This window comes from Schistocerca americana, chromosome X, assembly GCF_021461395.2.
Source record: "Schistocerca americana isolate TAMUIC-IGC-003095 chromosome X, iqSchAmer2.1, whole genome shotgun sequence".
In the NCBI taxonomy this organism is placed as follows: Eukaryota; Metazoa; Arthropoda; class Insecta; order Orthoptera; family Acrididae; genus Schistocerca; species Schistocerca americana.
The window spans coordinates 971,123,614-971,150,466 of NC_060130.1; positions in this window are offsets into that span (position 1 = coordinate 971,123,614).

Here is a 26,853-nt window from a genome sequence, read left to right on the forward strand (position 1 = left end):
ATATGGGAGAAGATTTCGAGTAGTGACACATCATGTGGCATTGTAGTGGTTGATGGGGTTGAAGCGTCCGTCCACTACACTCGCTAGATGGGCTGTGAGGCTCAGTAAATTCGACTACGAGGTGGTGCACAAGCCTGGCAAGAAGCACGGTAATGTGGATGCACTGAGTAGGAAGGTGGCAAACGTAGATGTCATGGGTTATGAACCAGCAGTATGGCAAGAATTACAGGACGTGGGCAATGGTTGTAAATTGTATCGGACAGAGGTACAATTTAGTATGTACGACAGTCGTCTGTGCAGGGAAACGAAGTTAGGACCAAAGGTAGCGACGTTGATGGATGAGGTTTTAAAAGAAGCACATGATCACGTGTTATCTGGTCGTGGAGGGTGTAGAGCGACGAACAGGAGAGTGGTGGAGAGGCATTGGTGGGGAGGTAGGATCGGAGATGTGTGTATACCATGTGCGCAGAGATCAAATTTCAGTCGGAATCAGCTACAACGATTACCGGAAGCCACATGTCCATTTTCTTTGATGGGAATCGATGTCATAGGACCTTGCAGGTGAACACCTTCGGCGAACAGATTCGTTCTGACAATAATAGACCATTTTTCGACGTATGTGGAGATGGTGGCTATGTCAAATGAACAGGCAGCAATGGTCGCACAAGCGTTAGTAAATAACAGGATTTTGAAGTTTGATGTACCGGAGACATTAATTACTGGCCAAATGACCAACTTCAGGTCGGATTTAATGAAGGACCTGCGTAAATTTTTGAACGTAAAAAAGTTGAGGACGAGTGCGTTGCATCCACAGGCCGACGGTAGGCCATAACTGCTACACAGAACAATCTGGAAGATGCAGAATTTTTATGTAGATTCTCATCACCATCAGTGGGACGAGTATTTGAAGCGTATTGTATGCGCGTACAATGCAAAAGTCCATACAAATACCGGTTTGTCTCCATATGAGGTTCTGTACGGGCGAAAAATGCTGTCACCGTTTGATTTGGTGAGGCTACAGAAAGGAAGGGCCGGCGAATCTGTACGTCAATTCGCAAGGACAGTTCGGGATGTTTGGAAACGGGGACAAATGGCGAATACAAAAGCTTTGGAAAAGCAGGAAGACACAGTAAAGCGGAAAGGAAGTTTACCGCCGTATAGAGTGGGGCAGTGAGTAATGCTGTCCAGCCCTATACGCAAAAAGGGAAAACGAAGAAGTTCCTCATGAGGTATCTAGGGCCATACCAAGTTGTTGAAACCACATCCTCCGTTAATGTTCAGCTCCAGCTTCCTGCTAGAACAACGATAGTACACACTTGGCGGTTACGGCCATTTAAGGGTTGCCCGGAAGTGATTCCAGGCGTGTTACAGGAAGGAAAGAGGAAGAAAGAGAGAGTGAAGAGAGGTGCTAAGTACAGAGAAAACCAGAGTACAGCATGAAGTACCGTATGCTTTGCGATCCAGAATGTAGTAGAGTATTTCTAGTTTTTTTTGTTTTTGTGTCATGTATCATTGGGTTTGCGTTGAGTAATTAGGCACTGTATTTTCGAATATAGCTTGCTGCGGACAGCAGTCCTTTTGAAGAGAGAGATAAGGTGATGGTGATCCCTGTCCGCAGCGCTACGGCCGCAGGTTCGAATCCTGCCACGGGCATGGATGTGTGTGATGTCCTTAGGTTAGTCAGGTTTAAGTAGTTGTCAGTTCTAGGGGACTGATGACTCAGAAGTTAAGTCCCATAGTGCTTAGAGCCATTTGAACCTGTCCGCAGGTCACTGAAAGAGGGAGCGTTGGCGGTGTTTCATCTCCTTATCATCAGGGTGGACGCGTTATGGGGGCAGCACCTGGATGGGGGTGTGCTGTACTCAAGGCAGGAAGATGTGGTGGTGTAGAGTCACCAGTGGGCATTGAGGTTGGTATGGAACGTATGGGAAATGCGGAATGAAGTAAGAAGGCTTGAGGAAATGTTCGAAGAACTTAGGCAAGGGGCAGAGGGCAAGAGAATACTGGAAGAAGTTGTAGGCGAGTATAAGAAATTGCATGAGGCTTATAAGACGCTACGGAAGCAGGCAGGACGGATGGAGCAAGGGTGCCACGGGTAAGACGGAAACGAGGATGGCTGAACGCAGGGGGAAAAATTTTAAAGACAGTTTTTGGAACCGCAGACGAAAGCGATATGTGAGAACTGAACAACACGGTGGAAGCGGTGAAGCAACTCGCAGAGAAGAGGAGAGCATAGTAAGCTTGCTATGCAATTCAGATAGGGACATTGGAAGGGGAAGTCCTGAATAACACACGGTTGCTCCGCGCATTAGCAGGTCAGGTAGTAGAATACGCTAAGGCGTAATAAATCGTAAACTGGGAACCCTACAGGGGCATCTAGAAATACTAGATAGCAGGGTGGTGTAACACGACTTTTGCAAGAAGTAACTGACAGAGTGTGGGATGTGCAGGGAGTAATAACGAATCTGCAAGAAGCGCTGCATCACTCATTGCAAGACCAGATAAGTACCGATTTGTTACCGCCGGACCAATATTTACGCGGGTAGCGCAAGGCGCAGAAGGAACTACCGTCACGATTATATTTAATAATGGAGCCCAGCGAGCAAAATTTGCCGTTTTTCTACTATCCTCCAGCAGTAAGGGTAACAACCGACGAAGTTTGTTAAAGTGAAAACTAAAGAGGTTTGCTGATCTTGGCAACTAGAAACCGGTGTGCTGAAATGGCAAGGGAGGAATTACGAAGCTGCCATAGGGGGAAGGTAACGGTATGCCCATCCAAAGTGGTAAGTACCAATCCAGACACATGCACGACGCAGTTATTTTTAGCCGGGGGGAAAGGAGTAGACGTCAGGGAGCCAAAATTGAGCTTGCAACGGGTCGGGGTGCATTTGCTCTTCTCAGCCTACGAGAATTTGGTAGTAGTAGCAAGTTGTTTTGAATGGGGAGTATTTGCAGAAGCGAAACGTACAGAACTCAAGGGGAGTGGAATTTTAATCAGTGGAACTAAGCGTAACATAAAATGACGAACCTTCCACCTGCCAGTGTCAATTTCAGGTGTCACGCAATTGAACGTTACGCAGCCACAGCTGTACTGGCCAGAAGCCAATTCAGAATTTTTGACAATGCAGAATCTGACCTTGCTAAATGAAACTCTGGTGCCAGATCTGTTGAGATCGGTATACCAGTTCACTTTAGAGGAAGAGGGGCACAGATCAGCTGAACAGATTGTGCAACATGTCGCTCTGTATAAGGAAAAGCAACGCCAAATAACGATCATTTTCAGCACCTCGGTGTCAAGTGTCATCGCAGCCTTAACTTTGTTATATGTTGCTTTCTTTGTGATCAGGCGGAGAGCTAATTCCATGATGGAACCTAGGGTAGTCCAAGTCCCAGTGGACTGGATACAGAGATGAGTAGGTAAGGGGTTGATCGAGCAGTTGTCGTTCAGTAAGGAAATTTTCCGTTTTGTTTCATGCTATGGTTGTAAGTTTTCTAATATTATGGAATTATGCCCTATGTGCTGACCCAAACAAGTTAAGAGGTAGTTAAAGGTAGACCTCGGGTCCCGGTCTTTCCAAAGAGGGGAATAATGTAGTGGCACCACCGTTTAGGACAGGGAAAGTTAGTTTTGTGTAATATTCTAAGCACTATTTACAGCCAGGTGTGGCCTGGATTGCAGTGAGCTACGCATACCAACAGTTGCAAAGTAGAATAGAGGCCACAGGGCCATCAAACTGCTCAAAGAGCATACGTAGTAGTTTTGCATGTCGCAAATCACAGGCTGAAGGGGTCCACTGGCCAACCTAGCGTGTTATGCGTACGTGACGCAGGGCAGCACGTGTGGCGAAACAGAGCTGCACAGCCGCGTATAAATAGGTGGGAATTTCTAACGAGATTCATTCAAGTGTGGCAGCTCTCCTGGACGGCGGGGCATCTCACACTACCAGCTACATGCAGCAACAGATCGGGCACCAGCGTTCCAGTCAACAGCAGGTCGCTGGTTCGAGCCTCTGAGGCCCATGTATGCTCCGTAGCCAGCCAGCAGCGGGCCACTCCATGGCTCGCTACCACAGTCAGGCGTCCTGGCTTCCAACACACGCCAGAGGCATCCAGAGGCAACGGCCGCAGATTCGGACGCCGGATCGCGAGCACTTGTCGCTGTGTTCTCAGCCATGCCGTCGAGAAGCACACAGCTGGCGACCTGCGGCTCACACTGAGCGGCTCTGATTCAGCAGGGATGCCGACTGCGGAGTCGACTGCCGGCATCCTGACAATGCTGCAACTCCGCTGGCGTACAAGGCCCACACACAACAGTGCATGCACCACTCACTGAGGCAGCCATTCCGTGCATAGCCGTTTTGCAGACAGTGAAGTGGTGACCTCAGCATTGCGGGACCAAGTGATACGGACTAAGAGGAAAAGTTGCAAACAATAAATCACTTGGAATCTTGGATGAGTCTTAATATGGTGCCTTCTACCTCGTCCTGCTACATTTGGTCATCCCGATACATTCGGTGGCAGAAATTGCCACTGCACCATTTTCGACAGTTGTATATAGCTGACTAACACAACAGAATGTCTTGGACCAATCATGGAGCGGCAACTAGCGATCCAACAAAAAGCTCACAATAGACTATAACTACTACAACAACCAACAGTCTGAACTTTGGGTTTGCACCTCCACACATACAAAACCTTGATCTGACCCCTCCTTTCCCATGTGAATGTTCCATGGATTTCTGTCTCCAGATCCTGGAATGCCATGCACTCTACCTTGCTTTTCAGATCTGTTTACCTTCCCCCACAAGGATCCTTTACCAACTCGTCACCTTCCCATCTGTCTTTACTCATACTGAACACCTCTAAGTAACCTACATCCTCCCCAAACTTGACTCTTTTAGTCCCTGCAGTTTTCCCTCTACTTTCTAATCCATTTTTGCTGCTTCACCTCGACCACAACATCCCATATGCAAAAAATTTCTGAACTCTCCACATACTCCCCCCAAAAAATTTATATTGTCTGCCGCCCTACAGATAATTATCTCCATCTCGAAATTTATCCAGGCCACCAACTTAAATCCACCCCACCCATTCCATGTCATCAAAGATTCCGTTTTCTCCCTTTCTCATATCTCCCTACACCTTTTTCCACTTTCCCCAATCTTTCACTACCCCACTTTTCCATTTCAGATTGTAGCAACACCAATACCAAATTTTACTCTCCTAACCTTCTCATTTACCAACAGGCACTCCTCCCTCATTGATACCACACATCTTTACCCTTCCAATCATACCTTATCTCCTTCAACATACGATCGCAATCATAGGGGAGGTCTTCCAGGTTTAATGTTTATCAACCCATATTTGAAAAATTTAAATATACCTATGTTGTTTTCCGTTTTATCCTATATTACCACTGTTTCCAATTGAAACATGAAGAAAACCTTCGTACGCATTTAAATATTTCCATTAATTTTTACCATTTCGATTTCTAAATCGGTTTAAATGTCTCACATTTATGTTAGCGTATATTTCGTCTAATTTAGTTTTGCTTGACCAACTGGCTTGAGAGTGAGTTGACTGTACCACTGACAGCCCAGGACCTCCAACCCATATGGAGAAAAGAGGGACGAAATAATACACGTACATTTATTAGCCGTCATCAAAGGTGGATGGTTAGTACCGACTGTTTTGTCCAAGAGTGTGTGTGTGTGGGGGGGGGGGGGGGTGAGTGTTGTTTTAGAGGGACCGTTTACCATTTTATTCACTCATGTGTGAATGTCGCACCCCCGTCATAACCTCAGAGGAGGACGAGAAATAGGAGCGATGAAAAAGCATTAGCACCTTGTGCTGCCTCGTACCACGTTCAGATTTCGGAGAATGGTGTTGAACGGTCCTTAGTGGTTCCAATCGGTACATGAAAACAGCATTGTGGTCACGGTGTCCTCTAAAGGGGTCACGTCACTTTTAATTGTGATATTGCCAGATGATGCCTTTAAAGAAGGTTTAAAACGTCCGATGTCGTCAGCAGTGTCAAAGGTTGTGAAGATCTTCCTGATTCTCATAGCAATGAAAACTGTCGTTTTTGAACTCGAAATGTGTGGGAATCAACGCCACAGACAAAGGAAAGGTTTTATTGAAGTCCTTTACGCCACAACCTGAGGCCCAACTGTGCCGACTACGAGCGGCGGTGCGTCTGGGATATTTTCCTCGGTAGCTCATAAGAAAAAAGCGTTATTTCAACGCTAGGCGTCGTGGTTCTAACCTCGCAGAGGCGTCAAAAGAAGAGGTGAAATGCAGGTGAGAGGAGCTGTAACGACCTTCCTGTCGTGTGACAGCACACGATGGCGCAAGACAAAATTGTTCTGAAGTCTACTGACAATGTGACACTATTAACCCACGTAACACATCGCATGAACGTCTAAGCTGTGGCCTTTTTTTCCCTGTATCGACGGCTTGCTGTCTGAAGCTTTGTCGAGCCCGCGGGTGACGTCGCAGGCACAACACTTGTGCCACATTATAGAGGAATGTTGTACGCATCTATGAGCTAAATTTTAAACTTCAGCGTTGCCGAGGGTAACAATATCGGGATTCGAAAAAGTGATCCTCTAATTCAGTTGCTCTGAATCGTTTGACCGTCAGAAATCCGGCAAAGATACTGTACTAAATTCAATGAATATCGTAAAAAAATCATCAATGATTTGCATCTTCATTTTTCTCAGTCGAGCTTTTTCGCTCTCGGTAAAGTTGAGCCCTTCCAGTGCATGTATTCGGTCATAGTTTCTTGATGATAAGCGAAAAACCAAGATTCTTTAAACGTTATCGCACTTTTCAAGAAATTAGCATCTTTTTCGCAGGTATTCAGAGAGTCATTACAGACATTTCCACAGGCTTCTTTTGGTTCGATCATGAGAAGTTTCGCATACACTTTTCTCAAGTTAATTTGGTTATGTAAAATTTGCCTTAAGCTTTCTTTCACGAGTCTTAGAGTTTCAGCAATCGTTCAGATACTCAAGCAACAGTCAGATCGAGTTAGATTACTTAATGTCTCGATATCTTAATTCGTATTTTGATTTCAAGTACGTCCCATGAGCGAATCATCTTCAACGTCTTCTCGGCCATCTTGAGAACGTCTGAACCACTCAAAAACTCCCATGTGTGATAAACAGTCTTCGCTAAACATTTCTTTTAGCAAAAGATAGGTTTCAGCAGCAGTTTTTCGAAATTTTAAGTGAAACTTCACGACAATTCGTTGTTTTATTTTTACACTTCATAGCTCTTACACAAACGAAGGCCATAGCCACTCTGATTTGTCTAGAGACAACAGAAATACCGAATTCGACTTAGAAGGCGTCACGCTTCACAGCTGTTTGTTATTGATCTTTGGCCAATACATACTTCTGCTGGCACAGCATCAATCCCGTTATCTTATACGCACAACTCGGACACCAGTAGGTGTACCTACAAAAATTATATCACTGTGCAGCACATAGTTCTGGATATACTACCCTATAAACGCTGAGCTGCGTGAAAATGATAATGCTGGGCGAAATTCACTAGAGATATCGATGGAATATGTGGGATCCTGTCCACTCGTCTCTTATACGGGGCCTAGGAAGCTGTTTTCTCGGATGGTTAGACAACATACAAGCAAATCAGTAATTGAACTGACAATACTTAACCTGCGTTTCGACAATGAAGTGTCGCAAGCAATTGGCGGCATGTAAATAATCAATGTCCTTGGTTAATATACGATTATAATGCAAGAATTGAATATAAGGCACTAGTCTCAGCTATACAGTTAGGATGACTTCTCGTCTTCTAGAGCGGCTCACAATTGTCTTATTCTGTGTGTGTGTGTGTGGGGGGGGGGGGGGGGGGGTACGGGTGTGTGTGTATGTGTATATGTGTGAATGCAGGTTTTCCGTTATATTTTGAAGAGATCCATGTGTTTATTTTTATTACATCCTTGGGATAGATTTCCTGTCTTGGACATTCTGCGTATGTAGAGTGGGTACAACACGCGCTCATTGACATGCAAATTGTATGAAGTTCCTGAGTTTTGTGATTTGAGTTTATTGCAATTCAGTTCTCGTATTCCTAAATTATTATACGCCACTTTTTCATCTTTTGGGTTTTTAATTGCTTTTGATTTTCAATGTTTATTTTAAAAGTTATTATGGTTCTTTCTTTCTGTGATATGTTGATACTTCTAAAATCGATTTATTTGTGATATATGTGATTTTATGACATCACCTGCTTTCATTGAGATCAATGTCTCATTTGTTTATGCTGCCTATGGGTCTATCGTGTTTGTAAGTAATTTAGCTTTCTGTTTCAAAACATTTGGATTTCTAGCTGTGTCGGCACGTCCTCGTATCTTTGAAAACCCGTCGTTTACAGTGCGCAGCGCTCTGCTTGGAAGTGGCGCCACATCGAGCCATGTATTGCTACCTGACGCCTCCCGCAAAGGAAGAATGGAGTCTATCCTCTCCTGGCGATCAACAGTGCGGAGCTCGGTGGAGCTAATGGCGGCATTCAGCAGTTGGATGGTAGTTCGTTTATGTCTGGTGCCGGCTAGACGTAAGGTTATCTAGATAGGTATCGAGTGGCTGTTTTTCGATCTCGCCTTTTGTTGCAGCAGAACGAAGTGATATACCATCTGTCACATGCCTAATAGGCGGATGTTCTTACAATGTTTTAACTCAGAAGTTTGATAGTGGTCATTGAAGCATGTTCCCCTAAGGTTTCCACTGGAAGGACAACGTTGCGTAATTTTGCATGTGGTTTAATATGCGCTCCTGAGCGATTGATATCAGGAATTAGGAAACTGTATTTTTATTTTGCTTGAGTGATTTCACGTTAACGTGGTGTTGCTAATTCGGAGACGTTTATATCTACTGTGTGTGTGTGCAAAACCGTAAGCGATTTCAAGAGTTTAGTGTTGTGCAAATGAGGCAAGACTTTTATGGACTTCGTTATAAGAGGAGTGCAATAAACGTGAACGCAGCCTAGAGGCGTCAAACGAAGCCTGTACGTCATTTGTTGATTGAGGCTTTGGTTTATAGCTGTTGTGAGTGGTTCACTGAGTTAACCTTCCCGGCGCCACCTAATACAAAATCGTCTAACGTCCAAGACGTCTCGTTTTTATTGGTCGATGATCTGTGACTGACCAGAATCACGGAATCTGAGTGACGTTTGAGTTGCAGTGTGAACCTTTAGTATTTTGCTTCACGGCCTCGAATTTTCTTAATAGCGCACACATTCGGCGTACTTAGTTTAAGTGGTTTAACTAATCTGCACCGCGTTAGCTCTATCGTATCATTGTAAACGACTAAGGAGCTTTCGTGTTGGTGGTCTTCGTACGAGTCAGTGCGCTGCCTGTGGAGCACTATGGTTTCTTGCCAAGCGTGTGTATCTTGACCTGTGATTATCAAGGTCAGTGATAAATGATGCCTACTTCCTTGAAAAAGCTACCACCTTACACTGGGGCTACCTTGTGTTAATTTGGCTAATGCCTGCCTAGTGATTAGGGGCTAATCCCTGCCAACAATCAAGCTACGATTAGTTCCGCTAGAATAACAAGAATAGAACAATTTTGTTGTACGGCATAAGATCCCATTGGGGCTAGCGCCTCAGTTGAACTGACGTTATAGTCGTTAAGAATAGATAGATCCAAAGAGAGCTGGCAGTATATGGACAGTAACTGGGTACAGCTGGATGAATGGACACTATGGAGTCCACACTAAAAGTTATAGTTAACTAGGGATATCATGATAGGTGTTATGTGTGTAACTAACCTGTGTTATCCTTGCGGTGTTCCAACTCCATCAACCGTGATTGTCTTCCCAGCTGAGTTGTATGCCTAGAGTTCACCTGTCGATGAGTTCAGTTTAGTCCCACGCCGGATTATAAAACCTACCCAAGAACTGTTGTTTTTAAATGTTGATCACGTGGCGTCATCTATTAGTGAATTATAAGTGTGTTCTTTCATTGTTATTATTCTAGAAAGCTTTTATTGAGTTTAACAACTTTTGAAATTACTCAGTAACGACCCTTACAAAAATTTTATGTTTATATAAATTGGGGAGTTTATAACCTAGATCAATTTGTTTTATTGATTGCATTTGTAAAGGCCCAATCTGTCAGTTGGCTACGCTTATAGAGGAAGACGGTGAATGAAGTCTAGCATATTACTCATCTAAGTCTCGGTTGAAGAGAGGTGGTTTCCAATCGCTTCAGCCCGAAGCGCTCTGATAGTCGTGCTCTTCCCGCCACAGACGTTGCGTTGCCCGAGTGGTGCCGAGCTCCGTCTCCAAACGTCTGCCTTCCTTCCAGGAACGTCTCTTGGCCGAGAGTCGGGACTTGAAGTCTTTTTGGAAATTGACATTTAGATATATAAAATTAAGAAAGGAAGAAGAAAATAGAAAAGGAGACAGCACAGCCTACTCCCAATGGAAAACTCCAGAGCTCCAACCCCAAATCGCAATATTCAGTTGCTTTCGTCATCTTATGAGATACAGGACATTCACAGTTGACTGCAGAAATTATTTCATAGTTGCAGTTTCGGCCTGTAGGCCATTATGAAGGAGTGCTGCAAATTCTAGAGGACTACAAAAATGAAACAATATGTGTACAGAATGTCACAAACATGCAATGTAAACAGTACTACGTTACAAAAATCATGAAAATAACATCACTTACTACAATTTTCTTCAGCACATGTCAGTTTAAAATCCTTCGAAATGTATACGTCACCGTCTTTTTCCGTACATCATCCCCCTCGCTCCTGGGAGGGGGGGGGCGAGGAGGGGAAGGGCTACTAGCGGTACAGTATATTCTTTAGGCTATACCATTTACGGAAAATAAATGAAGAAATGATAGAGCATATTTTTAGACGTACAAAATTTAAGTTATTCAATTATAATGTCGATATGATTACAAATATGCTAAATCGTTTTATTCGTTTAAAGTTTAATGTGGAAATAAAAATGTAACAGGTAAAAACAAAATGACAAGATAGATTCACAAGACTTGAAAATGAAACGATGTTCGTTAAAAAAGAGCACTGCAGTTTCATTATAGAACTGATGGACCAGCGCTAGGGTAAGAAACTGTGGAGAGATTAAACATTAGGATGATCGTGAATTTATATTTTACAAGCCGTTGGGTGGTATCTGTAGAAAGAGAGTACGTGGTAAGGTGAATATTGGGAAAGACGGAATCGAAGGGTGAATCTGATGGGTTGGCAGGGCAGCGGTATCAGGAGAAGGAAGGAGGGACAGAAATGAAGAGGGAGGAGAAAGGGAGAAACCCTGATGTAGAGTGGAAATAGGTGGGAAAAGCTATAGCTGGTGGGATGGTCCATTGTCTTGGAGAGGGTTCAGTTTGAATTGGGATAGGTTATGGAGTGTGTATATGTAGGGACGATGAGACATGTTTAAGGAGCGGCAGCATACCAGTATTTGTAATTAGGGGGATGGGGAAGGCTGTAAATGGGGTTATTTGAATCAAGTTTGTGGCTGGTATAGGAGTTGCGGAAGTGTTCGATGTAGATTAGGAGGGGTGTAAAAATGACCAGGTGGTAGTGGATCCTTGTGGGGAACATAAAAGGATGCGGAAAGCGAGACTGGGTGCATGGCGTTCGAGGATATAGAGGGCCCTATTGGACATGGGTGGGGCAGAAACCCATTCAACGTTTGCATAGCACAAGGTGGGACGATTCAAGCTTTTGCAGCTGTGGAAAATATTGGAGGAATGCAATTCCGTAGTTCGACTTGTAGTTAATTGTGAGCGTTTTGCTGGATAGATAGTATATGAGGTTTCTATGTTAGCTGCCAGTGGAGGGTTAGTCCAGGTTATTTTAGTTTATTAGTAAACTGGACAGGACGGTTATAGATGGTAAGGTAGGTCATGGAGAGGAAAGTTGTGGGTGGTCCGTCCTATAATCATTGCCTGCGTTTTGGAGAGGCTTATCTTGAGAAGGCATTGGTTACACCAAGAGGTAAACTGATTAAGGTAGGTTTAAGAATTTTGGGATTTATGGCGTGTAGGGTAGAGGAGGAAAGCAGTGTCATCAGCGTTCTGAATGACGTGGACTGGTGAGGGCGGTTAGGGCATATCAGCAGTATAGAGGAGATAAAGTAGAGGAGAGAGAACAGAGACTTGGAGCACTTCTGCAGTGGTATGGGAGGTAGGGAACTCATATTGTTAATAGCAGCGATTAGATGGGAAAGATTATAATACAGTCGACGTAGTAACGGGAAGTCTTAGGCTTTCTCTAAGTCGAGGGAGATATAAATAGCATGTTAACGGGAGGTGAGTTGGTGAAATAGATAGGTAAGGTGCAGGAGCTAGTCATAAGACGAAAAACTGCGATAGAAGCCACACTGAGTAAAGCCAACGACGTGACGTTTCAGGTATTGATGGATGCGTGAGGAGGGGATATATTCGAAGACCTTCCAAAATACTGAGGTGAAACTATTGGGGCAGTAGGAGAAGAGATCAGTAGAAGGTTTCTGCGGTTTGAGAAGGAGTAGTATTTTGGAGTTTTTACGTAGTTGAAGATAGTAACCTATGGAGAAGATAGTAAAGGCTTACAATGGCGAGTAGTAAGAAGAGGGGCAGTCTTTGAGGTGTCCATAAGTAATGCAGTCGTGATCGAGGAAGTGATACGTTTCTTATGAAGTACTCTTTTATGCCGTGTGCTGTGATTGGCGATTTTAGTGCTGTTTATGGTAAGTTGTCCAAGGGCTCTAAGCATGGAGCCGGCGTTGGGGCATGCCATCGTAAAAACTATGCCTGTTTACTGTAGAATTACAGTCGTACCAAACCAGTGCGAAGCTTGGTATTTTGTGAAATGTTACCAATGTTAACGACTTTCACGTAAGTTGATAAATCAATGTCTAACACGCTGTTTACATGTGAAGTGAGACTTTTGACGCGGAAATGCATTCACAAGTCATACTGTCAATACACTTATCAGAGACAGTACGATTCAGCGATAAAAAACTGGAAGTTCCGTATCAGAATACCACTTTACGCTTATTGACAACATACGGATTTCTGTCTGATGATAAAGTCGTTTGGTACAAGGGGACAGCATAGGAAAATTTATTTCCAAAAAAGTGGAGTAAAGATGGATATGATATTTGTTCTGAGGATCTGCACCGGCTTCACTAATCATATAGAAGATGGCATCAGTAATCTTACATATTACTTTTTCTGCTTATACATTCCATTCAATGAAAAAACACATAAGGTACAAAATACTCGCCCACGAAACAGCGAACACTGCAGCACAACAAACTGACCTAATATGTATTTTTACTAAGCTCTAATATGTAAAATGTAATTATGTAAAACCGTATGCATATGTAATCATCAAATTCCAAAGTGCTTAAACTGGTGCCGATAAAAATCACATACTGTGTTGCGTGACACAGCTTATGACAGGTCTTGTCCATTTTACCAGTTATTTTGATTTATAGTTATGATAATGTTCAGCTCAGAAGTTACATTTGTGTGGTAATATTTAGCAGAGAAAATCTATCATATGTTCAATACGTTTTAGTTTGTGACAAAATGCGTAGTTTCCTCTCCTCTGTATTAACATGAAAAAAACGCATCTATACTAAAAGGATCAAAATGAATAACTTGCAATAAGCTAATGTGCCTAATACACTTCGGCGAATTCAGCTTCAGAAATAACTAATTGCAACAACAAATTCTCTAATCTATACAACAAGCACCAGCAACTAAGACTGACAGCAAATAGTAGTATCACTTTCAATAATTACTGCCGGCCGAAGTGGCCGTGCGGTTAAAGGCGCTGCAGTCTGGAACCGCAAGACCGCTACGGTCGCAGGTTCGAATCCTGCCTCGGGCATGGATGTTTGTAATGTCCTTAGGTTAGTTAGGTTTAACTAGTTCTAAGTTCTAGGGGACTAATGACCTCGGCAGTTGAGTTATTTATATCAATAATTACTGGTCAAATGTAAAGACAATTTTCATGATATTCTGACAAAATCCAATGCAGTAATAGATGGGAATCACACTGGATTTTACACCTAAGCTCGAATAATTTCCTGAAGGTGCTGCTACGTTTAACTATCCAGTACAGACCCTATGAGAAAGTCAGTAAGGTAACTAACAAGGGAAACTCCCCATCGTATCCCCCCCCCATAGATTTAGTGGCAAGATGGCCCAGTGGATAGCCTGTTAAAAATTGAACGTAGATCAACCATGAAAATAGGAAGAAGGTATGAGAATGAAATTTTCACTCTGCAGCGGAGTGTGCGCTGATATGAAACTTCCCGGCAGATTAACACTATGTGCTGGACCGCGACTCGAACTAGGTCCCGAGTTCGACTCGCGGTCCGGCACACAGTTTTAATCTGTCAGGAAGTTTTATATCAGCGCACACTCCAGCGTAGAGTGAAAATTTCATTCTGGAAACACCCCACAGGCTGTTGCTAAGCCATGTCTCCGCAATTACCTTCCTGCCAGGAGTGATGGTCCTGTAAGAAACGAAGGAGAGCTTCTGTGAAGTTTGTAGGTAGGAGACGAGATACAAACGGAATTGGAGCTCTGAGGACGGGTCATGAGTCGCGCTTGGGTTGCTCAGATATTAGAGCACTTTCCCGCGAAAGGCAAAGGTCGCGAATTCGAGTCTCTGTCCGGCACACAGTTTTAATCAGCCAGGAAGTTTCAGGGATAAGATATACTGAACAGTGAAAAAGAAAGGCAAAATGGAAATAGTGAATGGTCCAAGAACAAGAAATGCAATAAAGAGCAATCTGAAATAGCGATGGTGTCGTAGGTAAGTGATCATGGTGTTGGGCAGCCCTCCTGGCACACCGTGTTCAGAATTCTCTAACGCCATTTTTTTTACAACATAATGAACTGTCGGCCGGTCATTGAAATGTTTGTTTCTGTAGTTTTAACACTTGTCATTCTATACATTGGTTGTACATATATCAAAAAATGTTTTGCATCACCTCGGTTCCGAAAGGCCCGGAACCTGTACAGAAAATTGGAATATAGATCAACATAAACATCATTTCTGCCCATTTTATTGCTCATGAAAACCACATATTGCATGTTGTACCACCAAAGAGCGAGACCATCAGTGGTGGGGGTCCAGATGGCTTTACACATCGCTACCTCTAACGCTCTGTAGCACATCCTCTTGCATTTATGCATGCCTGTATTCGTCATGGCATACTATCCACAAGTTCATCAAGACACTGTTGGTCCAGATTGTCCCACTCCTCAACGGCGATTCAGGGTAGATCCGATGTGCACGATCGAGGCGCGAATTGTCGTCCATAAAGACGAATGCCCCGCCAATATGTAGCCGATATGGTTGCGCTGACGGTCAGAGGTTGACATACACGTATTGTACAACCTTTACGGCGCCTTCCACGACCACCAACGGCGTATGTCCGCCCCAAATAATGCCACCCCAAAACGTAAGGGAACCTCTACCTCGCTGCACTCGCTGGATAGTGTGTCTAAGGCTTTCAGCCTGACCGGCTTGCCTCCAAACGCGTCTCCGACGATTATCTGGTTGAAGGCATAAGCGACACTCTTAGTTGAAGAGAACGTGATGCCAATCCTGAGTGTTCCATTTGGCTTGTTTTTGTACCGCGCTGACTGGTGTCGTGGTTGGAAAGATGGACCTCGCCATGGAACTGAGCAGTGAATTTCGCATCATGAGCCCATTGCACACAGTTTGAGTCGTAACACGACGTCCTGTGTCTGCACACAAAGCATTATTCAACATGGTGGCGTTGCTGTCAGGGTTCCTCCGAGCCATGATGCGTAGGTAGTGGTCATCCACTGCAGTAGTACCCCCTGGACGGCCAGAGCGAGGCATGTGACGGATAGTTCCTGTCTCTCTGTATCTCCTCCATGACCGAACAATGTCGCTTTGGTTCATTCTGAGACGCCTGGACCCCTCCCTTTGTTGCGAGCCCTTCCTGGCACAAAGTAACAATGCGGACGCCGTCGAACCGTCTCGACATGGTTGAACTACAGACAACAAGAGCCGTCTACCTCCTTCCTGGTGGAATGACTGGAACTGTTCGGCTGTCTGACACCCTCCGTCTAATACTCGCTGCTCATGCATGGCTGTTTACATCTTTGGGTGCGTTTAGTGACATCTCTGAACAGTGAAAGGGACTTTGTCTGTTATGCAATATCCACAGTCAACGTCTGTCTTCAGGAGTTTTGGGAATCGGGATGGAGCAAAACTTTGTTTGATGTGTGTACAATATGGGTAATGTGCTAATAATACATTACTGTCACAAGTAAATGTGACGAACAGTGAAAGCAGGGGAGACACCATATAGACGTCTCGCAGAAATGAAAAAACAACAATTTAACTGGTGTGAACTATGTTAAAACAAAGAAATTCATGAGACAAGACATCCGAAACGGAACGCAAAATCAGAAACGTCAAAAACATGTATTTTGACACAGCACAGATAAGCTGTGACTGTGAAACTGTTGTGTCCATTTGTTGCAGCTGATGTGACAAATTATTATCACGTTTCTTTGGGAGTGATCACATTTTCATTCATAGGAACACCTATATCGGGCAGGAGGCACATGTTACAATGGTTCAAATTAGGTGCGTCGATAAGAGTTTGCTATCACATGACAAGTATACTGTCACCGATGCCGTGTATGACACACCAGACTGGTCTCGTGAACTGTCATGCGGGCGGGAGTGCGGTGTGCTGACCAAATGCCAGTCCGTATCCGCATCTAGAGATGCTTGTGGACTGAGGATGACACCTCGGCCGGTCGGTACCGTTGGACCTCCACGGCCTGTTCAGGCGCAGTTACGTTTTTTATGAGACACCACACACGTTTTCCAGTGTTGGATTCCATTGACTTGTCGTCTTGTCATTAAACGTTTGCGGTTCCCAGTCGAAAGCCACTACCTTTTGGCTGCTAATAGAGTAGTTGTGCACAATCAATTGTCATTATAGGTCCCTACCTTCTACCTTATTGTTGCAAACGGACATTTCACCACGACATAGACACAAATTTGAATAAAGCGTAGAGCGAAAAAGAAATTGGTAAAAGGGAGGCCGGACTGATGTTTACATGGAAATGTTTTGTAACGGTCATTCACTTTGTTCTTCTGGCGTGGCTTCTTCCACAGGATAACCACAGCAATAATGAAAAGACTATGCAACATCAGCTTCACATTATTGTAAAATTGTTTTTGTATTGCCATTTAGCTTGTAAGTGAGGTATTCCCTCGAAACATGTCGCTTAGTAAATAAGTAATACAATAGTTAACAAAGTTTGTGACTGGTAGCGGTAATTTAAAAAACCTTTACATATTTCTTGAGACAGTCACAGTCGAAAAAAAGTCAAAATGGCTTCCTATTCTCTGGTAAAACGTTCTCACACTTGACCGTGACATTACTCTACAAGTAGACAGATGGGATTAAGAAATTCTGTTCCGAAGACGGTGTCAGCATCTGGCCATCAGCTACCAATAACAAAGAAAAAACTCATGTAATAATTCCGATCCCATAAGAGAAACGGGAAAACGCAAAAGAAGAAAATCGAAACACGTGGGGGTAACTACTTTTCTCGTTATCTGCAGTACATATACTTACAGGGTGACAGTTATTGAACTATATGAAACAAAATCATTATAACTTCTGAACAGTTTGCTTTAGGACGTTCAAACTGCACTGTTGGCTGCGGGGCATGAATGGAATTGGTATATGCATGAAGGGTCGGTTTAGCGACGAAGCCCCCTTTCATTTGGATGGGTTCGTCAATAAGCAAAGTTTGCATATATGGGGGACTGAAAATCCGTATTGCGCGCTCGAAAAGTCCCTTCACCCTCAACGGGTGACTGTGTGGTGCGCAGTGTCTAGTCGCGGAATAATCGGCGCGATATTTCTTGGTGGCACAGCGACAACCGAAATGTACGTAAAGGTTTTGGGAGATGATTTCACCCCCATTATGCAAAGTGACCCTGATTTCGACAAGGTGTGGTTCTTGCAAGACGGAGCTCCTCCCCACCGAAGCAAGACTGTAATCGATGTCCTCAAGGGGCACTTCGCGGACCACATTCTGACTCTGTGGTACCCAGAGGCCACTGACATAGGCCTCGGTTGGCCGCCATAGTCTCCGGATCTGAACACATGATATTCCTTTTTGTGGGGCTCAATTAAAGACAAGGTGTAAAGCAACGACACCAAAACCATTGCTGAGCTGAAAACAGTCATTCAGGAGGTCATCGTCTGCATTTATGTTCCGACATTTCAGCGGGTCATGCAGAATTTTGCTATTCGTCTACGACACATCATCGCCAATGATGGCAGCCTTGTCGAACATGTCATAACGTAAATCTGAATACCTGTACTGACTTTTACATACTGAATAAAGTGTGTGCACGCCGTAGTTTTTAACTAATTTACGTTTTTTCATATAGTTCAATAATTGTCATAATGTATACGGAAGTATGTCATTATTTGCCTGAAGAAACTATTTAATTTGAATGAAGGTATGGGAGACCTTTTGTGAGTTCTGAAAGGGAATATATATGTCTCTAGCAATTACTCGACTATATACCATAGCTAAAGTTATTTAACTATTCAGGGAAAATTTTGAAGTGTTTATTTTCTGCTCAGTTTTTCGTTCAAACAATCTGTCAGTATGTCCAGAACTACGATTTTCAGAAAAGTTGTATACCGATTAATAGAACAATTCAAACGTTCTGACTGTTAAAAACTGCTCGTTATCATTGTACGTTAAATTAAATATGCAGTTGATTCACATAAAAAATAAAGCTGCAGTTCAGTACAGTGTATCTCACAAGATCTAGTCATAAAATATGAACAAATATAATTTTTTAAGTACCTGGGGCAGTTTCTAAGACCTGTTAATATTAAGATTAGATTTATTTGGTCATATGATAGGTACATACTTATTATTTACGTTTAGTACTACACTGTTTTAATGAAACTGGTCTGGAGATGTGAAATTATCTTATGTCTGTAAATCGCATGTTCCGCACGGGTATTTCTGCCGATGAAGCACAGTGCTTCAATACGTATTCGCAGTATGATTTTACCAGTGCAGTCATTTATATGCATAAACATGACTCAAAGTTTTGGTCTGAATACGTGTGTGTTATAAAATACATTTAGTGGCTTTTACGAGAGCGACTTATTCTCTCTCCGAGATAACAGCGTGGCTGTTGACACTTTTAACAAAATGTAAGATTTTCTCGTTAGCCAGCAATAAAAAGTTTAGATCTTATACCAATTAGAGAGAGGTGGAACTTGAGGAAAAACTTTCACAGATGTGACGATTCCGCCCGAACGCCTACAGGTTCTGACCTTACACAATGTTGCTTGAAGCGAAAACCATTTTTCACTGCGAAACGTTTCTTTTTAAATGTATTTTCTAAAACGGCCCTTTAAAAACTGACATAGCTTATCAACTGACTGATGGAAAGAGAACTTGAAGTACATCATTTGCTCTTCGTTCTGTAACTCCTATTGGATGTTAAAATCAGCAGAAGTGTGAAACCTATTACCAGTTTGTTTGCACATATATTCTTTCCAGCCAGATGCAAAGCTGATTATGTATGGCAGGGATCAGTCATAAATCAATTTTGATTTACTTTACTAAAAATTGTCGTTTCTTGTTTCGAACTGATAAAGTTCATCATTTAGGGCTTGTATGCTTTAGTGAAAACACATGTTAAGTATTACAGTTACATCAAATTAAAAATATGTTGAATATTAAACGGTGGGGGCCAAGCACTGCAAAATAAGTGGGATATATTGAGCTACGGCACTACAGACTCGTCTTACATAACGGTACAGAAATACTTGAGAACAAGAAAGTCTGTAAAATTTGCATACGCTAGTTGAAGAGTTCTTACAATAGAACGATAATTTTATTAATATTTACTGCCGTAAAACTTACGGCCTATAGTACATGCATACAGTATTTTAAGATTTGTTACTCATCTGTCTATAATTGGAAGAACTTAATATTGGAGTGTGCTAGGTACTATCTGGAAATGTTTCAGAAAATGAGTATTAGCGGACTCGGTAGGCAGTTCATGGGTACCGTCAAGTGAGATTTTTTGTGATTTTTATATTTTTGATCATTTACTTGAAACATGCCCCATTTAAGTTTCTGTACTACTGCATGTATGTGTTGTGTTGGGAGGGGAGCGTAATGTTTGAGATGGCGGAGGGGTGGTTGTGGTGGTAGGAGAAGGGACAGGGCGAAACTTCGGTGTTGGTACTAATGTACTCGTCGCGAGTAGCACATGGGGGCCGCCCAGCCTAACGTCCCCATCCGATAGGCAGATCATCATCGACAGTCACGTGCTCTCACTTCATGAGACACTGTGGCGAGGTCTGCCTTTTAAACCAGAACACCGGCACAGTCTGGTAACCAGAAACTTCACGCCACCACCTCTCCTCCCCTTTCCGTCTAAATACTGGTAGTGAAAATTTTATTCCACCACCAGGATTCAAACCACCTTCTCCACGGGTCAAGCATCACGGCAAGAGTAAGCGTTAGCGATCTCGGCGACGAGGGTGGGTTTTTCGTGTGTTTATTTCTATTTCTTCTGAAGGATTCACAGCTGGTTCTTTTCTAGCTAAGTGTAATAGCTGCGTGTTGTTCTCAAAGATTCTCACTGTATGCTTTAATTTAACAGTGTGGGCTGCAAATACAGAATTAAGTAAAGAAGTCTCAATGCATCAAGGTGCTCTGTGTATCTCATCTCATTATCTCTGTCTGTTCCACCATTGTAGAATTTTAGGTATGAGTCACATTTGAGCTTGCATATTCAAGATTTACTATAAGGGGGCTTGGAAAGGTATACACCATGAATACCCATTTATTGTAATATACTTTCAACAGAGAATCTGACTGTAATATCTTTGTTTTTTTATGACTTGGCCATTTCGTAAGACAGTTTGGTTATGAAAGGCATAACATTAATTTTGGGTTTGGCTCCCGTGGGAGGTTAGTTTATTTGGGACCGAGTTATGTATGGATTATTGTGTAGGGTTGTGGCTTTTTTGTGCAGTTTATCTGTTATTACAGAAATATAGACATTATTATAAGCAACCGTTTTAAGTACAATGATTTCATTTTCTTGAACTGTGGAATCATGAGAACTTCTTGCATATCTTGTAGCAAGATATACGCCATTTTGTGTTAGTTTGGGTGACATGTTGAGTTGTGAATGCTGACATCTGTGGTGCTTAGTTTTCTGTATGTACCAAATTGTTTGATAGCTGATACAAATTTTAAGGTCAATAAAATTTGTTCTCGAATTTTAAAATCATCATTTCGCGAGAGGTATGTAGGAGGAAGTAATATGTTGTCCGACTCTTCTAGGAAATTTTAGTCTCGAAATTTCAACAGTGCACCGTTCCATGATGCACAACGCCTCCCTGTAGCGTCTGGCAGTTGAGTTTGTTGAGCATCACTGCGACGTTCTCTCTCCGACTAATGATCCCGTGACGTAACGCTGCTCTCTTCCTCTGACCTCCTCCCTCTCCTGTCGGCTCTACCTGATAAGGATTCCAGATTGATGAATTATGCTAAAGAATCGGCTGGATAAGCGCCTTGTGTGCCACGTCCTTCGTGGATGAGTTACATTTCCTTAATATTCTTCCTATCAATCTGGGTCTGGAATCTGCTTTTCCTCTTTGTTTTATATCATTTCACTTAATACTGCTCTGGATTGATACTCCTAGGTATTTTACGGTAGATGCTCTTTCCAGAAATTTGTCGCCAACGGTGTAGTTGTGTACTGATGCATTTGATTTGAGATGTATGTGCAATACGTTAGTTATTTACGTTCGAGGTAAACTACCAGAGCCTGCACCATCCGTTAATACTCAGTAGCCAATCATCTGGGCATCTGCTAACAGTCCTAAAGAGGTTCCGACGTATTCTGCCACATCATTTATACACACTGTAAACTATGACGATCCTATCACACTTCCTTGCGGTACTCCGAAAATTAACTTTACATCCGTCGATTACGTTCCATTAAGAGCGACGGGGTGATTTCTGTCTCCAAGGAATCCTTGAATCCAGTCGCAAAGCTTGTTCGATACTCGGTAAGTTCTTAATTATTTCACGAAACGGCACTGCTAGACGGTTTCGAAGGTCCTCATGAACTCAAGGAACACGTCGTCAATCAGTGCGCAGTTGCCGGATCTCATGGAGGAACAGAGCGACCTGCGTTTCTCAAGAGCTTTGTTTGCAGAATCTGTGGGGTTCTGCCCACTCGTCTCTCATAGGGTGCCTAAAGGATCGTGCTTTCTCGGATAGCTATACAACAATTCAAGCAAATCACATTAATAGATTTCATGAAAATAAAGAAGACTGACAATACCTAACTTTGGAATTACATGCAAACGGTCAGTTTCCTTCACTATACATCGGGTGATCAAAAAGTCAGTGTAAATTTGAAAACTGAATAAATCACGCAATAATGTAGATAGAGAGGTACAAGTTGACACACATGCTTGGAATGACATGGGGTCATATTAGAACCAAAATAATACAAAAGTTCAAACAATGTCCGACAGATGGCGCTTCATCTGATCAGAACAGCAATAATTAGCATAACAAAGTAAGACAAAGCAAAGATGATGTTCTTTAAAGGAAATGCTCAATATGTCCACCGTCATTCATCAACAATTGCTGTAGACGAGGAATAATGTTGTGAACAGCACTGTTAAGCATGTCCGGAGTTATGGTGAGGCATTGGCGTCGGATGTTGTCTTTCAGGATCCCTAGAGATGTCGGTCGATCACTATACACTTGCGACTTCAGGTAACCCCAAAGCCAATAATCGCACGGACTGAGGTCTTGGGACCTGGGACGCCAAACATGACGAAAGTGGCGGCTGAGCACACGATCATCACCAAACGACGCGCATGTTTTGGACATTTTGTGAACTTTTGTTTTTTTTTTAGTTCCAATAGAACCCCATGTCATTCCAAGCACGTGTGTCATGTGTCAATTTTTACCTCTCTATCTACATTATTCCGTGGTTTATTAAGTTTTCAAATTTATACTGACTTTTTGATCGCCCAGTATAATGTCCATCTAAGCATTCACACTCGCTCATCTGTAACTGCTATCTTTAATATCACTGCTCATCTGGGTCTCTCTACTAGTGTCCGTCTTCTACTGTGAATCAAGGCTAGCAGGAACGGCGCTTACATTCTCTTCGTATAGAGGCCGCTCCTGCCGTACGTCCCTAGTCAGCCGGCTTTTGGCTAACGTCGTCTCACAGCCTTCTCTGCTCTTGCGTTCTTCATCCTCGCGACGACGTTCGTTGTTACGCCGGAACAGTATCCATGTTGGTTTTCATAGAGGATATTCTCATTCTCTAAAACCTGATAATTCATAGGCATAAAATGTTCCCTAATTCCCAAACAGCTTAACGTCAACGATATATGCCTATAATTACACTACTGGCCATTAACATTGCTACACCAAGAAGAAATGCAGATGATAAACGGGTATTCATTGGACAAATATGTTATACTAGAACTGACATGTGATTACATTTTCACGCAATTTGGGTGCATAGATCCTGAGAAATCAGTACCCAGAACAACCACCTCTGGCCGTAATAAGGGCCTTGATACGCCTGGGCATTGAGTCAAACAGAGCTTGGATGGCGTGTACAGGTACAGCTGCCCATGCAGCTTCAACACGATACCACAGTTCATCAAGAGTAGTTAGTGGCGTATTGTGACGAGCCAGTTGCTCTTCCAACATTGACCAGACGTTTTCAGTTGGTTAGAGATCTGGAGAATGTGCTGGCCAGGGCAGCAGTCGAACATTTGCTGTATCGAGAAAGGCCCGTACAGGACCTGCAACATGCGGTCGTGCGTTATCATGCTGAAATGTAGGGTTTCGCAGGGATCGAATGAAGGGTAGAGCCACGGGTCGTAACACATCTGAAACGTAACGTCCACTATACAGAGTGCCGCCTATGCGAACAGGGGATGACCGAGACGTGTAACCAATGGGACATCGTACCATCACGTCAGGTTGTTGGGAAGCAGCCTACTCACGCTGTAGTAAATTCACATCAGTCTTTCCATTGTGTGCCAGCCAGTCCGCTGTAACTAGCTCTGACGTCATAAATGTTGAGCATTACATTAAAAATCAAGCAAATAACCTAAAACATTTCTAGCATGTCAGGAGTAATACTAAATTAATGTGTGGTGTTGAATATCAGTTCGATAACTTTAGCCATTTTCGAAATTTGGACGTTTTTCTGTAAAAATCATTGGCGCAACAGAAAAGAGCTAGAGAGTTAAAAATTTATAATTAGATTCATTTTTCATAATTATTTAATAAAAACAGTCTTCTGGATCTCACAAATTAAGATTTTTGTGGAAATTCATGATTTTCTGATTTTCGTCTTAAAACTTAAGGAAGCAAGATAGATTAAGTAGGCTAATAAATAAGGCTAGGATGTTTATATTTAAGTGTGATGGAGATCCGCTATCACCATAAGGATGTGAGAAGCTTCATTTGAATACCTATAAAACTATAGCGATAGCGTATCTCTGAAGGGCCAGTTCAGAGCTCGTCTACTGCGTGCAGTGTAATTAAATTAATTCTCTCGCCCAAAATATTTAATTTAGCCACTTCAAAATTTTATTATGATTACTTACCTGTGTGTGGAATGCACATTTAAATTGAGAGCTTCATCGGCCATCACCAAAAGAAGCTATGATTTATTCGGTAACTTAATGTGGTTCATTACTAGCCCAGCGGCTAGTCGATAGAGCCGATTAGATCAGGCGTTCCCTTAGCCGTCCGCACCGCGGCTTTATATATAAGAACGCTGCGCGAGGAAGCAAGGCCCCAGTTCTCTCCAGACGCTGAACAGCACGCCATATGTGTCGGGAGTCGCGTCGCGTCGGTATCATTGCTACAAACAGCCTCGGATGCCCTATTAAGTTACTCGAGATACGCGTTGATGTGTTGGTAAATGTGCCAACACCTTGTAGATAGAGGAGGCCGAAATCTAACGCAGACGGGCGTGAATTCTGGAACAGGATAAGTAGTGAATTCTCATAAGAAAAGTATGCAGCTCCTCGAATACTTAACTTTTATTTATCCTTGTGGTTTACAACATTCTGGATGAGACATTTCATACGATAACTCTCAAACTATGTAAGGCTAATGGCACCTTGCTAGGTCGTTGCCATGGACTTAGCTGAAGGCTATTCTAACTGTCTCTCGGCAAATGAGAGAAAGGCTTCGTCAGTGTAGTCGCTAGCAAAGTCGTCGTACAACTGGGGCGAGTGCTATTTCGTATCTCGAGACCTGCCTTGTGGTGGCGCTCAGTCTGCGATCACACACTGGCAACACACGGGCCCGACATGTACTAAATGGGACCGCGGCCGATTTAAGCTACCACCTAGCAAGTGTGGTGTCTGCCGGTGACACCACATTCCTCCACCGCAAATCGGCGAACGGTCGTGTTATAAGGCTTCCGCCCGCCGTGGGGAGGACCCGATGTTGACGTATGCGATGAGGTGGGGAGCCTAACAACAGGCGAGGCTGTGCCACCCGCACCTGGCCATTCGGTCCGAGGGGAGCTAGGAAACGTCTGAAAACCTACTCCAGGGTGCACGTCAACATGCGGTGTATGCGCCCGTAAAGAGTCAGGAGGGGCCAAAGGGTCGACCTCCATTGCGTCGGGGTACCCGACGCGCGACGACATCATGTGGTCCGGAGCGGCACGTGACCCAGGGAGGCGCTTGGCGTGACGGGCAATGTTCACGCGAATGTCTGGTTGCACACCGCGGGCATGATTTCACTGCATTTGTGTGCTGGCGCGGCACACCTGGTTTAGAGCGTGGCGGCAGCTGTGCAGACGTGCGTGAGGGCAGTTGACCGGACCGCGCAGCGCGCCCGGCCGGCCGGTTAATGTTACACACGGCTGGCGAAGTTTCAAACGATTCCTGAGCACAGTCAAGTGTGTCTTGCCTATCCAATATGTCTATCACTTGTTGAAGGGAGGGATTAACTAGTTTCAAAATTTGCTCCCGATACGAACATCAGAAGCGTTCTGTGCAATTGCATCCCGTACCATTGTATCTGAATAAGGAAGGCCACAGTCACATTCAAACGCACAATCCCTAGTAAGGCACTCCCTATTAGTTTGACTGGCCGTACGTTTTGTACGAAAGAAAGTATACCTTTTTGCAACTACATTAACGGTTTCTTTGAAATAGGCGTCCAATGCCGACAAAATTTCTTCGTAGGACAGAGTTGCTATGTCGCGTCGGGGAAACAATTTCACTATCACACGGTACGTTTGCACGCCGACACAAGACAATAAGTGAGGCTGCCGCTCGTTACCTTGAATTCTGTAGGCGGCGAGATGAAATCCAAACTGGCGTGACCATTCCGTCCAGGATTCTACATCTGGGCCGTAGGGCCTAAAAGGCGGAGCAACTGCGAGTTGTAGCTGCGGTAGCGGCGAAGCGGCAGCTGCCACATCGGTTTGAATGGCACGTTGACCCTGGACGAGCTGTCCAATGGCATCCAATAACGCCTGCGACTGCAGAGTCTGATAGCGATAAAATTCGGACAGTACATCTGGCGAAGCCATGACACAAGTAAGTGTAAGCAATTATAAAGAACAAAACCCTTTCCGTTGCCTCGTCGCCAATGATGTGTTGGTAAATGTGCCAACACCTCGTAGATAGAGGAGGCCGAAATCTAACGCAGACGGGCGTGAATTCTGGAACAGGATAAGTAGTGAATTCTCATAAGAAAAGTATG